We start from the raw sequence: 14,317 nt of genomic DNA, 5'->3' as shown, positions 1-14,317 counted from the left end.
AAAGTTTTACACTATTTTTAGAATGACAATCAAATCTAGGAGCAGAGGATGGTTAGTTTTGTGGCCAGTTGAGCAAAAGATTACCCAAGGTCGCTCGAGTCTACAGTAAACGTAAGCTGGTGAGTCAACAAGCTTACGCTTCTGCACGCGGTATTTACCTTTGCTGCGACGAGCTGTCGTCTGTCTGGTTCCTCTCACCCTCTGAAATTTCTATAAAACTAATAAAACCTTCTCTGAATTTTCCAGCAGAAACACTCGCTATGTTTCTCGATATGCGAGAAAACATGAACTCATCCCCAGTGTCAGACTATGGCGATACACACGCGCATGGCTGGAGCAGCGTGCATATTGTAATGCCCTCTCAGTTCTCTCAAGAACAATTAACTAACTGGCTGGTTCGTTTCTCCACAGTTGGAGCTCAACGATGCTACAGCTAATTTCTAGCTGGATGTCAGTTGCTGCGAATGCAGTGTTCACACAAATTTCTCCTCTGTGTCATACTGAGCGTTATGCGTCCCATTCTGCACTAGACGCCCGTTCAGAGAAGAGACCCTGAAGATTTCTATCTTTTTCTCAGAGCCGAACTGTCTCCCCACCTGGGTTCTTTCGTTCTCCACATCACGGATTTTTTGACCAATAGGAGCATTCCTCTTATTTTATGGAAACACTCTCTACCAATTGCAAGGGTACTACCATTAAACTGCCTCGAAATCTTGGCACTTTACTCCTTTCCAGTGCGTTTCCGCCAATCGGACGTTTTGAGCCTGCTGCAGACACCTAAAAAGTTACATGTGTCTATCACGTGTGTACCACTCACAGTCCATGTGATTGAATGCGTCACTGGTTTCGTTGGTATCCATTTGTAATTCTGAAACGCAGTTTTCTTAAGATTTTTCTGTCCTCTGCCTGGTGGCCCGGCCTGTTACTATCTCTCCCATCTGAGTCACCTGGTCCGTCGGTCATTGACTCCTGCCTGGGACGCCCCTTGAGTGGTTTCCGTGGTACCCCCTGTGGTGCAGCATTCGCCTAAGCTCACCCTTGCTTCCAAATCAAAATGTTTCCTCTCGTTGTTTGTTCACCTTCGGCTCATAGGCATGAATTGTATTGGATCGGTGTGTTAATACCGTTGATTGAGTGTTATGTCATCCCTTTCTGCATTAAATACTGATAGGTAAATTTGCTCATTACCGACAAATTAAGTTAGGTGTCATATTCACCTTCCCGTTGCGATGTACAAAGTTCTTATGTAAGATGCGAAACTGACCTTCATTTATTCTGTCACTTTACAACATGTGAAATTTGCATTGCACAAAATGTAAAAGTGTAGTAACCTTTGACTAAACGAATCGCCCACAATCATAGTCAATAATGTCAAATATCTGGAAATGAAAGTGTCTGATGACATGGAGTGGATTTATCATCACCACATAGACCCATTCTTAGGTAAAGTTAACTATTACTAATACTCGATTAATGCAGCTCTCTACTCTACAAGACATCGCTATGTAAACACTGTCTCAGTCCACCCTGGGCTATTGCTGAGGCATGGGATATCTTTATCAGAATATTTATCAGATCAGACTCACTAAAGGTATAGAGTGTACTACAATAGGTGGTGCGAATAATCAGAGGCTTGTTTAGCTGACGAGAGCGTAACAGAAATGGCATTAGAAAACAGGTGTACATTAGAAAATTTCAAGAATCATTTTTCATGGCGGTATCTGCGAATATCCTTAAAACTAGTACATATGTATGACTTAAGCAAATATCATTAAGGCAAAATAAAGAAAATCGCCACTCGGAAAGAAACGTGCGTGGGATCATTCTTCCCACAGCAAGAAACTTTAGCATACAGTAAAATAAAAATTACCCTCTGTCGTCCACTTAATAATGATTTGCGTAGTGTAAAGGCGTTGCAAGCGCTATGAATCGAAAAACTCAATCAAATGTAAGCATCGGGAATTTTTCGGCTACTTAACTTGAGGTCAAAACAAAATAAATTTGCGATTTTGTCACGCTGATGAAATCTCGAGGGGTATTCATTATCACTCTTTCGCAGGGCGTTAAAAAGAGGTTTTCACTATTTATCGAATGATATAGCTTTTAAATTCTTTTGTGGGGGAGTCTAGGCCAATGAATAATAATAAAACATAGTTATGTTGCAACACATAAGATCAGCGGAAAATGAAGCCTTAAACTGCAACACTGCAATCTCGCGCAGTAAGTTACTTGCGGATAAAAGTACTGAAGGAGCAACATTGAGGAAAAGAGAAGGAAACATTTGTTTTAATCTGTTCTGATGAAGGGTTCAGGAGGGGGGCGAGGGTGCTGACAGCGTTTTTCTCCTTTCTCCCAAGAAATGATAATCCCCCGAGCCTTGGCGACCGTGCTGCGTGAAGAGGCACGGAACAGATTAAAGAACCGCTGCAGCTTCCACGCCGTAGAGTAGACCGATCTCACTGCGTACCAGTTTTTCTCTGTGTCGTCTCCACACATTTAACGTGGCAGAGATGTCTAAGATTTTGATGTAAGTAACAATTAAATATATAAAATGTTAAAATATAATCGTAAGAACTTGTTTACATAGTTGTTCATACAGTGCCCTTTTTTATGGGGAGGAGATCATGACCTCATAGCACCGCTCCCTCCTGTCACCACTTGTGTACAAGCGCCTGCTGCCGCGTTATGTATGACGACTCGTCTCTCCACAATAACTTCTACAAATGAATCATATCGTTGTTCGTAGCACTAAAGGACTTCGTACATTCCTTCGGTGGCAGCACCAACATGGCGACAACAGCATCGCCTGTCGAGCTACCGGCCCCTTACTGACTTCTCTGCAAAGGTTACTACACTTGAGAAGAATGTACATCGATGATTGGTTCATAGAGGTGGAGTAGAGTTTAGAGCCCAGCGGTTTTATCTGTTAATTTGTTAGTCCTGTCCAAGTCATTGCTCGGTTTCCTTCTTTCTTGTTATCTCCCGCTAAGGTCGCAGGTTCGAAACCTGCCTCGGGCATGGATGTGTGTGATGTCCTTAGGTTAGTTAGGTTTAAGTAGTTCTAAGTTCTAGGGGACTGATGACCTCAGAAGTTAAGTCCCATGGTGCTAATAGCCATTTGAACCGTTTTTTTGTTATCTACACTTCACAATAGAATCACTAACGGTGGACTAGGAGACATGTACCTCTTGTCACTCCGTCGACCTTCGCTATCAGAAATCATGTCTCTGATGTAGACAGGATGTACCCATACTTGCTGCATTACCTTCTGATTGTCATCTGACATTAGACAAGTCGCATTTAGTACTGTGCCCGTAGAACACGTAGAGTAATTCAGTACACACACATTGACAACCACAGCTGATCTCAGGGAAAGGTCAGCTCGTTGCATCGTCAATTTAAGACTTAGGGAAGCGTCCTCAGATGGTAGCGATCATTTAAGTGGCGTATTGGTATTCAAAGCAGCACACGGTGACCTCAATATCTTACAGTTGCCCTCTTGGACGGGACATAATACATTCCAGATAAAACACAGTTGTTCCATATCCCGGAAATCTGAGCAATACATCGAAGAATGTATAATTTGTTGCAAATGTTTGTACTCATCACTATTTGATGTAAATTTTAAGACTCAAATCAACTTTCAGAGAAATAACCTTTTGAAACTGGTTGACGGAATTATTGAGTCGTGTAATGTAACTGAAGTTCAGAAAATGTTGAAAGTTTCTCACAGGTAACAAATGAGAAACCGCTGTTTTGTAAAAGAAGCCATTATACCCTACAAATTAAGCACAAAGAATTTTTTGTAATGTTGCGTGATTAGGCGTGTTGCGTCATTAGGCGTTTAGGAGGAGGAGGAGGAGGAGGAGGAGGAGAAGGAAATAGTAAGTGGTGGTGGTGGTGGTAGTGGTGGTGGTTATAAACAAGTGACGTAACTCCTTGTTTACGGTACAGGAGGTGACACAGTAAGAGAGGGGGAGGGGATGGCGACTCATCTATAACAATATCACATGCTGATCTGACATTAATGCATAGAGTGCTGTAAGACTTAAGAGTTAGTGTTTAGGTTTAATACGCAATACGTATTACTTTATTTGACCAGAACTGTGGCATTGATTCAGGCGGACGTACCTTGGAGCAACATTATCCATCCTTGGGGTGACCCAAAAAGCAGTGCAGAGGGCATGGTAAAGGTATAGTGAGAACACTGATGTGCCAGACCATACGAGGAGAGGTCGACCGAGGGTGAAACGCCACGCCAAGAACGAGGTATCCCTGTAACAGTGCAGAGGAGACCAGCTTCGACTGTTAGCTAGTTGAGATGACCGTCGAGGGCAACCGGTGTTGTCTGTTTATCTGCACGAACTGTAGGGAGTCGGCTGCGTGGTGTCCAGTTGTCCTTCGCGACCTGTGCCATTAGTAAAGAGCAGAAGAAAGACCATCAAACACTCAAGTCGGGGGTTTGGACTAATAATGTAATGGGGAGTTCGCAGGTGAGTACGAATATCTCTTATGCTAGACACACTCAGAAAAAGGGCTTGGCAACGTACGGGACACCGCTAAAAGTATCAGCATGTTAATGAGCTGCATACATTTCGAAATGGTGCTGCCTTTCTTTTGTAGGAAGGTGGGAGAGGAGGCTCAGATTATGCGTGACCATCGTACACAATCATTACCAATTCAAGTTACACCTTCTCTAGGGAACACATCTATCTTTCTGGCGTCTAAACAGTGAGGGACATGGTAATTTGTTGCCATTACCTACAGTGCGTCCTGAAGAATAGCTGGCTGACGATCCGTGTCATCCATCTGATCTACTCTCAAAGCAGACAACTTTGAACTATGCTTTCTCTTAGGATTGCACAGTCAATAGAACTGCATGGGAGAGGTGAAGGGATGGTGATTATCACATCTGAAATTACTTTGACACTACCATGGACTTAGCACTCTGCCGTAGGGAAACCGTCTTTTAATTTTTATAGTTATATATTTCTACCTCAGGTCATACAAATAGTACAGTTATCGATTTCGACTTATTACCAGCTTCTCAGATGTTCTGAATACGTTACATGGGAACTCAACTGAAGAAGACGGGAGAGACGCCAACACGGCCTCTCATATTCTGGGTACGTCACGTAAGTTACTGTCTCCTGTCCGTAATCCTGAAACTGAGTTTGTGACTTTATTTGCGGAGCATTTCCAAAACAATGGGAAGCCTTTTGACGTCGTTAAAAGGTGTCACATGTTCATGAAATTAACAATAATTCAACAGAATATTAAATCACGTTAACGTTCTAAACTATTTAGTATAATAAGATTTGCGGTGTGAACTTAGAAATATGTTTGAAAGAAAATGTTGATTCAGTGATTTTCTGCTCTACATTATTTATGTAGCATGTGAAACATAAACTTGAGTCAGATCACGGAGGGGAGGGTCCAAATAGTAGAATATTCCAGGTTAGCCTTCATGCTGCTTCGTGGCAGTGCTCGGAAATTACGTAAGGTAACAACTGTTAATGGATTCCAAATAGGATGTATGTGTGACTGTGTGGGAAAGAAAAAAGACTGGCAGGCCATCTTTAGTACTTTCAGATATCAGCTACAACTCTGTCCTTGCCAGGGCACAGTGCATTCCTGCCAAGAAAGTGGCACACTCGACCACGAATGGGTAATAACAATGATTTAAAACAATGCCTATTCTCGATCGTACATAATCTAAACACATGAAAATCTTAATATTGACATTTAACTTTCAACCACAAAGCAATGAGCTTCTTTTGCTGATATATGTAGATATACCCTCAGATATCCGCATCGTTGTGGACTTTTATCTGTGAAGTAATTGTTACTGTGGATGAAATCCATAGACTACGCCACACTGCCAGCTTGCCCGCCATTTGATTGAAACTTTAGTGACTCTTCCGTAGGTAGTTATTCGAAAAGCTCGCTCTACCTAGAGAATGGAAAAGTAAACTCATTGCGGCGACGAGGTGCAGATTGTATTCAGGCTTTGAACACTTTGCGCAATAAACTGTGAACCATTGTAAAATGCAGCAAATGAAAAGTCTAATGATGTGTTTCTTCAAATACTGTAAGTGACTTCCTCGCAGCTATGGCTCTAACTGTTTCTGACCTATAGAGCTTAACTACTACTTTCAATAAAAGTCTCATGATTCCTAACCATTCTCAGTATTTAATGGTATGGGCATATATTAGTTGCAATTTCAAGGGTTTCCGACCGTGGGATAGTTATCTAGAAGTCAGTACTATCCGCTAAAAAATTACAGTGATGTCGAATCACATCGTGATAGAACATTCTCACGTCGGAACCACACTAAAGTCCAGATTCGAAGACAGGGTCGTTCAATGAAATAAAACACTTAGAACTGAACAGAACGTTTATCATTGACACCAACGTGCGTCCAGAACAGAACGGACCTCCTGCACGGAGGGTGAAGCCATTTATAGAAACATCGGGTATTCCAGAATGCTGTTACCCGGAAAGTAATACATCGCAGTTTTTTCTTCAACAATTCTTCATTAAACACAATTCGAACTACACACATGAAGGAATGATGTTTTATCTACACACTCTATTTTTCCACGTAGTCTCCATCCCGTTCTATGGCCTTCCTCCAGCGCGAAACAAGAGCGTGTATGCCCTGTCGGTAGCAATCCTTCCCCTGGTGGCGGAGCCAGTGCTTCACTGTGTGAATCACCTCCTCCTCGTACTTAAAATGCCTTCCACGAATGGTGTCATTCAGTCGCCCAAACAAGTGGAAGTCCGAGAGGGCTATGTCGGGGCTGTAGGGTGTATGGAGTAGCGTTGTCCAACCCTGTTTTGCGACGTGTTCAGCAGTCCTCACACTTGCGTGGGTCCGAGCGTTATCGTGTTGCAGCAAAACATCTCCTGGGTTGCTGTGGCGCCGAAGTCGCCGGAAGCGCGTCTTGAGTTTTGTTAATGTGTTGACATGTGCTTCTGAATTAATGGTACCGCCTCTTGGCATCACATCAATGAGAATCACACCATCACAGTCCCAGAACATGGTGATCATGACCTTGCAGGCGAAAGCAGTTGCTTTGAATTTTTTCTTCTGTGGGGAGTGGGAATGGCGCCATTTCATCGACTGTCTTTTGTTTCGGGTTCAAACTGGTGTATCTAGGTTTCATCACCTGTCACAATCTGGCACGAGACGGCCCCTCCCCCTCAACTTCAAAACGTTGCAACAAATCAAGACAAATGCTTTTTCTGTGCGATTTGTGGTCCACCGTTAGACACCGCGGGATCCATCTTGCACACGCTTTTGAATACTCAAGAGTGCGGATAACTACATCCACATTTCCTTTGCTGATTGACAGATGCAGCGCCAACAACCGAGCCGTAATGGGTCTGTCCTCGCGAGTGACATCAACAGCTCGCTGCAACATGTCATGTGTGACAGCCTTGGATGGTCTCCACGATGGCTGAAAATCGTGGAGCTTCGCTGAACCGTCTTCTGATGAGTTCACCCTCCGTGCCCATCGACTAACTGTACTTCTGTCGACATCAGATGCTCCATAGACCTTGCACAAGCGTTCGTGAATGTTCCCCACAGTTTCTTTCTCTGCAATTGGAAATTCAATGACGGGTCGTTGCTTGTGGCGTACATCACCTACAGTAGCCATTTTGAAACTGTCTTGCAGCTACGCTATCTGTTGGAATTGATGGAAACTTGGCGCGCTCACTCAGGAGACTTCAAATAATACATACGTAGCATTGTTTTCGGCTGAGAAAAATAATGCAATGGATTACTTTCAGGGCAACCCTCGTATAAACATTGCAAACATAAGATATTTCAAGAATCTTCCAGAAATAATTAATAATTAATGATAAATAACAAACAATTGTTGGTGATCGGATTTGAACTGGAGGCCCACACACGTAAGCTAGCGCCTCTAACCAACACCAACTAGGTGGCGTTGCCCTAATCACTATACCACATTGCATGCATTATAGCTTGTGGCAGTATCGGCTTGGTGCAAGATTTTCGAATAGGTGGTAATCAATACAAATTTAAAGATGTGTATTTCGCGATACGTAAAAATGTAACGCGAAGGGAGCCCCAGCAAAGTGTGGTAGAACCGTACCTGTTCGCTTATAAAAATAACACTAAAAAAAAAGACGGCGTACAGAATCTTTGTGCGGCCCAGTACTGAGCGCTACACTATAGTTTGGATCGCCACTAGGTCGGAGTGAAGGAGTAAATCGAAGAAAATCAACAGTTAGATTTGTTACCAGTTGGTTGAACTGGTAAAAAGTGTTACGGAAATTCATCTTGAGCTTGGATGGGAACAGAGAGGGCAAAAGATAATCTTTTCACGAAACACTATTGAAGTTTAGAGTACCAAAGTTTCCGACAGACTGCTGAAAGATATTATTTGCTCCAGACTTCGTTTCGCTTAAGAATTGCGATGAACAAACAAGGCGGATTAGGACTTGCACAAAGGCACACATGCGATTGTTTTTACGTTTCTTCATTTGTTTGTGCAACTAGAAACGGAATGATTTACAGTGGTACAAAATACCCTTCGGCATGCACTGCACAGTTGCTTATTCAGATTGTAGATTGATATACCAGCTTCTGCAACAAGATTTACAACTGCTATCACACATGTTTGACATGTACTTGAGAGTAAAAATACATGAGGCCGAGGGCGGTGGAACGTTCAGGAAGGCTTGGGTGTAGGTAAAGACTTGGACCCATTGGTAGAATACTGAGAAACTGCAGTTTTGCACGAGCGAGTGCTTCCAAAACTCTTGCACAAGTTTTCCTAGACTGCAGTTAGGGGATACACGATATATATATCACCTTGTAATAAGGGTGAACGTAATGTGTGTACGAAGATGGGTGGTACAAATGGCTAGACAGATTTGACTCGAGAACATGCAGCGAAAGGTTGTGGGAAATTCGAACCGGCGGACACTTTAAGAACATCGTCCTTATCTCGAGAAAGTTCACACAGAGAACTCCTAAAACGGTTGTCTGAATTAAATTTACGTATGTTACTAAGTCTCTTACATGTATGCCCTATGTAGAACACAAAATAAGTATAATAGCAAGTAGCATAGATTCATACAAGCAGTCACCTTCTCCCAGTCCATATGTGAATCAAAATGGAAGAAACATTAACCTGTGTTACGATGAAAATTGTCCTTTTTCAGATAGTTTTCAGTGACCTACAGACTGTTGATTATAAGACAATTTGGCGCATATAGTAGAATCAAATGCTAGAATAGCTCTGTGCAGTGTCATTTCCGAATTCCTTCCTAAACGAATATGATAGGTGTACTGTCTCTGATCTTGTTCTTTATGGAAAGAAAACGTTAAAAAATCTTCCTGACATAAGACGGAAATTGTCTCGACGTAACTGAAGAGCGTCTCACAAATAGTAGTAAATAAATAAATAATCTAATTTTGGAGGTCTCTTCGTTGAGTTTTGACTTGCTAATGGATGCTAATGAATCAGTTTCTTTCGTGACTTGAAGCTTCGTTTAATCGTAAGAGAAACAGCCGACCACCATTCGGCCAGTCCGGAGTTTTATTTAGAATTTGTACGTCGGGTCTTGCCCTACATAGAAAGTGGGTCACAGTTTTGCGAAGCGATTCGTGGCTGCGAGACCCCCTGACAGCAATAAAGCAATATAGACGGGCGTTCCAGGAGCGCTTCGGACTCCCCAGTTCGGGGAGCCGTCGATTCAAGGTGATGCCTCCGTCCCACGTCCTCGTCTTGCCCACGCGGCCTGCTCCGTCTGCGGCCAAACCCGTTACGGTTGCGAGAAGCCTATTGGCGCAGGTCTCAGGTGTGGGACGGAAGGAGAGACAAACCAAACTACTCGATATAGGTCACGAGCACCGGCGGCAGCAGCACCAGCACACGGACTGATTCGGCATCTGTAATCGCAAAAAAATAGTCGAGATCGTTTTCGTGTTGTGGCAATGTGGTGAGATTTTGCTCCTGCAGTAGAAAACAAGTGCAGAAATACTGAATAAAAATGCGGACTGGTTACAGCAAGAAAAGCTGTCATGAAACAAAAAAGAAATACGTCAGCAGCGAACATGAATTTAAGTGTTATTTTGTGACGAGCCGATGGCTCTGTAAAGATATGGGTTAATTATTACAAGTAAAAACAAGCAAACACCCGCTGCTATTTATTACTAACAAATAACACCGTTAACGGTTTCGAACAGACGTGTTAATGATCAGAGGACTATTCTGTTTCATTTTCCATTATCTTCTCCATTCTTTTGTGTGTGGGTCTGTGACTGATAAAGAACGTATTTTGGTTCTGTTCATTTTCATTCTCTTCATTCTGCGGGATCCAATTACTCAAACAATATTCACAGGCCGGTTCCGCATAAGCATGCCATCATTCCATTCTCGTAATAGATGTTAAGCTTGGACATAAGATGTATTCCGTGATTTTTATAGTTGTATAAAACAGATGTCCATGAGCATTCTGCTCTGAACAACAAATTTTGATCATATGTTTTATTTGGAATGCATAATCTCCTAATTATTGCGTCTTGGCAGTTTTTTCCATCAGTCTTCGTACTGGTTTGATGGGGCCCGCCACGAATTCCTCTCCTGTGCCAACCTCTTCGTCTCAGAGCACCACTTGCAACCCACGTCCTCAATAATTTGCCGGCTGTATTCCATTCTGTCTTCCTCTACGGTTTATACCCTCTACTGCTCCCTCTACTACCATGGAAGTTATTCCGTAAATTCTTACCCGATGTCCTCCCATTCTGTCCCTTCTTCTTGTTAGTGTTTTCCATATGTCCTTTCCTCACCGATTCTCCGGAGAATCTAATCATTCCTCACCTTATCAGTCCCCCTAATTTTCAGCATTCTTCTGTAGCATAACATCTCGAAGGCTTCGATTCTCTCCTATTCCGGTTTTCCCGCACTCCTTGTTTCACTACCATACAACGCTGTACTCCGAACGTACACTGTCAGAAATTTCTTCCTCAAATTAAGACCTATGTTTGATATGAGCAGACTTCTCTTGATCAGGAATCCACCTTTTTGTTTCTGCTTGTCTGCGTTTTACGTCCTTGTTCCGTCCTTCATGGGTTATTTTGCCGTCTAGTTAGCGGAATTCCTTAACTTAGTCCAGTTTGCAATCTCCAGTTCTGATGTTAAGTTTCTCACTGTTCTCATTTTGCTGCTTCTCACTACTTTCGTCTTTCTTTGATTTTAGTCCGTACTCTATACTCATTGTACGATTCAACGGATTCCGTAATTCTTCTTCACTTTCATTCAGGATAGCAACGTCATCACCGGATCTTACCATTGATATTCTTTCACCCTAAATTCTAATCCCACTCTTGAACAATTCTTTTGTATTTTACATAAATGAATAGCCTATAACGCTGTTATAATTTACCAAACTATGTGTCTTTATGCTGAAACAGTTTCTGTATTTTATGGGGTTGTTCAGAATGGGGCTGTTACCCGAAACCAGGAGCAAAGAGACGGACGTAAATAAGAATAGAAAATAATGTAACTGTAAAACTATTTCGAGAATTTTAATTTGTTGCACCCAACATATCGACGGGTTCTAGTAGTGGCGAAAGTTTCTTGGGAAAATGAAGGAAGGAACACTGGGTTTAACGTCCCGTCGACACAGAGCTCCTTAGAGACGGAGCACAAACTCGGATTGTGTCGAGGATGGGGAAGGCAATCGGCTTTGTCCTTTGAAAGGAGCCATCCCGGCATTTGCCTGGATTAGTTTAGCGAAAACACGGAAAACCTAAATCTGGATGGGCGGACGCGGGTTCGAACCGTCGTCGTCCTCCAGAATGGGAGTCCAGTGTGCTAACCATTACACCACCTCGCTCGGTAAGTTTCTTGGGGTGATAGTAGTGGTAGGGTGGGGCGAAGGGTGGGGGGGGGGGGGAGGACAGGACTTTCAGTGGAACCACCACCCCTAATAAATTCGAAAACGGATGACATGTTTTGTGCAGCATCTACAACGTCCTCATCACCCTATCTTTCCACCTAGTCCTTAGACGACCACCTTGGCGTCTTCCAATCATCTGGGATTGAACACTCACTGGGGATAGATTCTCCAGCTCCTAAGACATGTCCCAACCACTGGAGTCGTCGTCCTCTGATGGCCCTACCAACGTCTGCTTTCCCAAAACATTGGTACAAGTCCTCTTTGGCTCTGAGCACTATGGGACTTAACATCTATGGTCATCAGTCCCCTAGAACTTAGAACTACTTAAACCTAACTAACCTAAAGACATCACACAACACCCAGTCAAACAAGTCCTCTTTTTGGCTCCTTTTTTCATCTTCCATTTTCTCTGTTGAATGTAGGCCCATAGATCTTTCTGAGCACTTTCATTTCAAATGCGCAAATGCGCTCTTTGTGTTCGTGACGTCGTCCATGTCTCGCAGCCATATAACAGAACCGGTTTTACCAGTGCCATGTGAAGTTTGATTTTGCTGTTTTGTGAGACCAAGCGTGACTTGAGTAAGTTATTGAGACTAAGGAAGGGACGATTAGCATTAATTATTCTCTGTTGAATCTCTTTCTCAACCTCGCCTTTATTATATAGAATCGATCCCAGGTACTTAAATTTCCCTACTCGTTAGATTAGGTTAGACTAGTACTTGTTCCATAGATAATGGATACGACACTTTGTAATGATGTGGAACGTGTCAGGTTAATAATAGGTGTCTATACAAGATATTACATTACACAAAATATTACATGACACTCAATATTTTTAATTTTTTTGTAGGGGTTGGGGAAATTACCCACTTACTATATCCAAAAATTCATCTGATGAGTAGAAGGAGTTGCCATTCAGAAATTCTTTTAATTTCCTTTTAAATGCTATATTGTTATCTGACAGACTTTTGATGCTATTAGGTAAGTGACCAAAGACTTTTGTGGCAGCATAATTTACCCCCTTCTGAGCCAATGTTAGATTTAACTTTGAGTAGTGAAGATCATCCTGTCTCCTTGTGTTGTAGCCATGTCCACTGCTATTACTTTTGAATTCGGATTGCTAATAACAAATTCCATAAGTGAATATATATATATATATATATAAAGAGGCTACAGTGAAGATTTCAATCTCTTTAAATAAGTGTCATTGGCAAAAAGTACCAGCATTGCATCTTCGTGAATATAGAATGGCAAGTCATTAATATATATTAAGAACAGCAGAGGACCCAAGACCGAACCTTGCGGCACCACATTCTTGATTGTTCCCCAGTTTGAGAAATCACAAGTTTTTTGCATATTACGTGAACTGTTTATTTCAACTTTCTGCACTCTTCCAGTTAGGTATGGTTTAAAACATTTGAGCGCTGTCCCATTCATACCACAGTACTTGAGCTTATCTAGAAGTATTCCATGATTTACAGAATCAAAAGCCTTTGATAGATCACAAAAAAATCCCAACGGGTGACTTCCGGTTACTCAGAGCATTTAATATTTCATTAGTGAAAGTATATACAGGGTGTTACAAAAGGTACGGCCAAACTTTCAGGAAACATTCCTCACACACAAAGAAAGAAAATACGTTATGTGGACATGTGTCTGGAAACGCTTACTTTCCATGTTAGAGCTCATTTTATAACTTCTCTTCAAATCACATTAATCATGGAATGGAAATACACAGCAACATAACGTAGCAGCGTGACTTCAAACACTTTGTCATAGGAAATGTTCAAAATGTCCTCCGTTAGCGAGGATACATGCATCCACCCTCCGTCGCATGGAATCCCTGATGCGCTAATGCAGCCCTGGAGAATGGCGTATTGTATCACAGCCGTCCACAATACGAGCACGAAGAGTTTCTACATTTGGTACCGGGGTTGCGTAGACAAGAGCTTTCAAATGCCCCCATAAATGAAAGTCGAGAGGGTTGAGGTAAGGAGAGCTTGGAGGCCATGGAATTGGTTCGCCTCTACCAATCCATCGGTCACCGAATCTGTTGTTGAGAAGCGTGCGAACACTTCTACTGAACTGTGCGGGAGCTACATCGTGCATGAACCACATGTTGTGTCGTACTTGTAAAGGCACACGTTCTAACAGCACAGGTAGAGTACCCCGTAAGAAATCACGATAACGTGCTCCATTGAGCGTAGGTGGAAGAACATGAGGCCCAATCAAGACATCACCAACAATGCCTTCCCAAACGTCCACAGAGAATCTGTGTTGATGACATGATTGCACAACTGCGTGCGGACTCTCGTCAGCCCACACATGTTGACTGTGAAAATTTACAATTTGATCACATTGGAATGAAGCCTC

The 14,317-nt window shown here is 42.5% G+C and overlaps 1 protein-coding gene across 1 annotated transcript in view; it reads left to right on the top strand.

The window, feature by feature from the left end:
• LOC126267400 (serine/arginine repetitive matrix protein 1-like) overlaps window positions 1-14,317 on the top strand; it is a 436,917-nt gene that overhangs the window by 373,711 nt on the left and 48,889 nt on the right. The gene's annotated exons all lie outside the window — the stretch shown is intronic.

The sequence above is a fragment of the Schistocerca gregaria genome, chromosome 4 (genome assembly GCF_023897955.1).
Source record: "Schistocerca gregaria isolate iqSchGreg1 chromosome 4, iqSchGreg1.2, whole genome shotgun sequence".
Lineage (NCBI taxonomy): Eukaryota > Metazoa > Arthropoda > Insecta > Orthoptera > Acrididae > Schistocerca > Schistocerca gregaria.
This window is presented reverse-complemented; position numbering and strand designations above follow the sequence as displayed.